Source organism: Dendrobates tinctorius, unplaced genomic scaffold (assembly GCF_039654945.1).
Source record: "Dendrobates tinctorius isolate UK_male_01 unplaced genomic scaffold, ASM3965494v1 ptg000300l, whole genome shotgun sequence".
In the NCBI taxonomy this organism is placed as follows: domain Eukaryota; kingdom Metazoa; phylum Chordata; class Amphibia; order Anura; family Dendrobatidae; genus Dendrobates; species Dendrobates tinctorius.
Window position 1 is genome coordinate 322731 of NW_027361967.1, and position 4754 is coordinate 327484.

Sequence of the window (4754 nt, forward strand, 5' to 3'; positions counted from 1 at the left end):
AAAAGGCAAAAAACACAAGCTCCACACAGGTCCGTCATCTTTAATTTGAAATATAGGAGGTTTCTACTTTAATGGTGAGACAAAGCATCTACATATTTGACATTGCTCCAGTGAGTAGAGCCCACTTAAAAATGTATGGGTTGCTTGCCTCTGCAAGCAAAAGCTGGGCACTAAACTGGCATACTTGCAATGCTGGATGGTTCAGAGTGAAAACACCTATAGGCTGACAATAGTAATTGCAGGTGTTGATTAACTCATTGTGCAAAATAATTTCTAAAATGTGGTCACTTTGGGAGGTTTTCTGCTGTTTTGGTACTCTGCAAATTTCATCTGCAAGGTATTCCTGCAAAATCTGCATTGCAAAACCCAAATAGGGCTCTTCCTTTCAAAGCCCTGCTGTGTGGCCAAACAGTAGTTTCTGAAGAAATGTGGTGCATCACCGCATTTGTGAGAAATCTAACATTTCTAATATCCAAACAATATAAATGGAGGTTTAAAAATTAATGCAGACGAAAAGTACGCATATAAAAAATGTTATTTATTGACTTTTTTGGGGTGGTGTGACAAGTTTTTAATCACAAGGAATGGTAACATTTCTGCTGACTAGCATGGAAGGAGTTAAGTTCCAATTGCATATCGAAGTCAGGATGGCCGAGCGGTCTAAGGCGCTGCGTTCAGGTCGCAGTCTTCCCTGGAGGCGTGGGTGCAAATCCCACTTCTGACATCAACATTTAATTTCAAGAAACTTTATCTTCATTTATTGATTAGATGAGGTCAAACAAAGCTTAGTAATGTGGTTTTGAAAAATTTCCAGAGAGTCTTTGGAGTGAATCTGAATTTGTCCTCTCAAAAAAGAACTCTAGGAACATCAAACAGGTTTTTTTGTGCATATGTCTGTTGTTCTTTTGGCACTAGAAAAATCCTTTGGACAGTCAATGAGGAGGGACTATTTCACCTCTTTGTGTTCTCTGTCCCTATTAGGGTAGGGAATCAACCTTCTAAAGTGCTGTCATGAAATATATCTAGAAACGGATTTGCTGGTAAGTCTACTTTCATAGTTTTCACCTCATACATCAATAGACCATAACGATACTTAATTAACAAAAACTTAACAAGTAGGTAATCATAGTTTAAAAAATGTGAAATGCCCATGTCCTTCTGACATGTTTCAGCACATTTTGGGACAAATGGTCTCACTTTTAACAATCAATAAAATATTTTCTCTAAATTTTTGTCTCTTTTTTGCTCCAATTGTTTGCATCTCATAAAAAATAAAACTTGATGTAACAGTATGCATGCAAATTGTGTTTTATGTGCGACCATGACCTATTCTAGAAGCACAGGGTCAGAATTATACTGGTGCATGGAGACAAACTGAAAATGTAAAAATTCAATGGCAAAATTGCTGTCTTTTTCTACTCATTCACAAATAGTTAATGAATGTTATTAAATATGTACAGCAAAATGGAAGGCGTTTCAAATAGAAATCATGCTTCAAAAAACAGTCAAATGAAAAATTATAATATATCCCTCCAGGTGTGACACTTGACATTTGCAGAGTGTCAAACCCCCCAGAAAATGTATAGATATGGCCGAAATAGCTCAGTTGGGAGAGCGTTAGACTGAAGATCTAAAGGTCCCTGGTCCAATCCCAGGTTTCGGCAAAATGCTTTTTCTTCACCGTTTACATTTTAAGGAGATATTAAACAAAGCACATGGACTGATCATGATCAAAAGGCCTAAAAATCTTAACTATCTACAGAAAACAAAATGTTAAAAATTTGAGAAACGGTAACTTTTTCCTTTTGAACACATGAATGTTTTTTAGTAATTTTTCCTCTATTTTGTTTTATTTCAGATTGACTTAGCTGTAAGAGGATTAAAAGGTAACCTGATAGCTGAAACAGACAGCACTTATCAGACACTAGCTGAATGATTATAGTCAGCTTGTTTGACTTTGAAACACTGAGGCATTACTGAGACAAATGTCCTTAAAAAATATGCTGTGGACAAAGTCAAAAAGGCAAAAAACACAAGCTCCACACAGGTCCGTCATCTTTAATTTGAAATATAGGAGGTTTCTACTTTAATGGTGAGACAAAGCATCTACATATTTGACATTGCTCCAGTGAGTAGAGCCCACTTAAAAATGTATGGGTTGCTTGCCTCTGCAAGCAAAAGCTGGGCACTAAACTGGCATACTTGCAATGCTGGATGGTTCAGAGTGAAAACACCTATAGGCTGACAATAGTAATTGCAGGTGTTGATTAACTCATTGTGCAAAATAATTTCTAAAATGTGGTCACTTTGGGAGGTTTTCTGCTGTTTTGGTACTCTGCAAATTTCATCTGCAAGGTATTCCTGCAAAATCTGCATTGCAAAACCCAAATAGGGCTCTTCCTTTCAAAGCCCTGCTGTGTGGCCAAACAGTAGTTTCTGAAGAAATGTGGTGCATCACCGCATTTGTGAGAAATCTAACATTTCTAATATCCAAACAAAATAAATGGAGGTTTAAAAATTAATGCAGACGAAAAGTACGCATATAAAAAATGTTATTTATTGACTTTTTTGGGGTGGTGTGAAAAGTTTTTAATCACAAGGAATGGTAACATTTCTGCTGACTAGCATGGAAGGAGTTAAGTTCCAATTGCATATCGAAGGACGATACCAGATGATCACAGCCGCAACAAAATCTCCCCCCAGGACGGACGTCTTTCCAGCGGGACGAGACTGCAGCTCGAGACCTGGTGAGAAAATATATCATCTTACCTAACCTTCTGTATTCACGTCCGGCTGGGAGGAGATAGTTGGCTGTCTTCTCTGAACCCTTAAACTGACCACGTTTGAAAGTCCTGAGCCTATGGACCCGGTCAGGTATATAATTCCTTAATTGTCTGTGTGTATTATCCGGTCTAACCAATTCGGAGGGTGTATCTAGAATCCATCTAGTATCTGATAAAAACTATTTCATACTGCACTAGGGCTACTAGAAGCATACAGAGCAGAGTGCAAAGGGGCTGTTTCCACTGAGTTATCACCCTGGTTCCGACCTTAGACGGTCGAAGAAGTTATATATATATATCAGATATATACATATAGGTGCTCACGTCCGGCCATACGCCCACGGTATAAACTGGGCCCGGTGACGTGAATGACACGGTATATACATTTTTAAGGAAAGAGGTGATTACTAATTTTTCCCCCTCTGCTGAAATATCAACCACCTATCTAGAAGTGATTACCACTATTTACTATACCTAAAGTGACAAAAAGCCCAGCCCTAGTTGCCTTGGTAACAAAAGAACAGTGAAAGGGATAAGGAATACATTCATAATAGTTTTTTTTTATGTTTGAAGTATTGATGCATTGTTGTGACACGCCTGTCCGCAGCTCTCATATTGAATATACTGCCATACTGGTTAGACTGCTATTTCAGCTGCATTTCCTGAATGCAAAGTGTTTAATAATCACGCTACATTATCTGTATTCAGTCCGGAGGATATAAAATATAAAATGTAATAAGTTGTTTTATAGTATACACACAGTAACCCTTCAAGCATATTTATAATTACGGTAATCTAAAAGTTTAATTGTCTGCCTTATCTGCTTTGCCTCTCTGCTTTGCTGTTTTGGTTGTTTGCATACGTGATTGTTACCTCAGCCAGCCTGAAAAGGAAAAAAATATAGATAGGGAGACGTACTGAGCAAATTCTCTGTCACTCTGGTTCCGGTCCTGCTCTCGGCTTGACCGATGATCGCAGAAGTCTGAACTGTGTCTCTCCCAGTGGGCAAGTGGGAGTAGGGGCTTGATTACTCTCAGTGATTTTCCAACCTCTAAGTGGTTGGTAACTTCTTGCGGGTTTCCCACCGGACATCATCTGGCTAAGATGATGGTGTTTTAGCTGCAGCATAGGTTCATAAGTTATATGGGTGGAAGGGTAATTTCAATTACCGTGTTGATGTGACTGAGTGATTGCTCTCTCCCTGAAAAGTATGGTTTGCCCAGGTGTAGATTTTTCACCTCTACAAATCAGGCTGGCATATGGATAGGTAAATTGCGAATTGTTTTGGTGTCAAGGATTCGCAGTATTTGATGTCAGTACCAGTTTTAAATTCATTGTCTTTTGTCTTTTGTAGTGTGTATAATTTGCAGGAGGCGTACTAGCATGTGGTTAAAATTTTTGAATGCATTCTATGTGTGTATACATATATATGTTGTGAAATTAGAGAATTGGATAAACTGGTTTTGTTCTGCATACTATAATTATAAGGTTAGTTGGTTCAGGTAGAAAGAGAATTACTTGAATGGTAATTGCTTGATTTGTACAGATATCTCTGTGAGATCCGAGGTCTATTGTTACTTTTTAGTTATTGTTTTACTAATGTCACTACATTTCTCTATGAGATGGTTTTCTTTGAAAGGTTTTAGAGCGAAAGTTTTGAGGAAACAGAAATTTTAACAATTTATAAGGTATTTTTATACTACGCAGTTTCTGGATACACAAGATTTGTGAAATACTCTGGTGTTAGTTGTTGGTTAATTCCCTATATTACTGTGTTCAAGATAGCTAGACATCACTATGTTCACTGAAGACCCCTTTACTCGGACATAAGGAGTACATACAGCTTTTACAGTCACATATCCAACTGTTCATAACCCCGTGAGAATTTGTTTCAAGACGCCCACATACATATGTTTTTCAGATATACTCAGAATTCAGATGATAGAATGGGTGGGAGCAGTCAGTCAATAT

At 37.8% G+C, this 4754-nt stretch overlaps 1 non-coding gene across 1 annotated transcript; it reads left to right on the plus strand.

Moving 5' to 3' along the window:
• The first annotated feature begins 1591 nt into the window (after positions 1-1591).
• Positions 1592-1664, plus strand: TRNAF-GAA (transfer RNA phenylalanine (anticodon GAA)). The gene has a single exon. It is a non-coding gene; the product is annotated as a tRNA-Phe (tRNA).
• The last annotated feature ends 3090 nt before the right edge of the window (positions 1665-4754 follow it).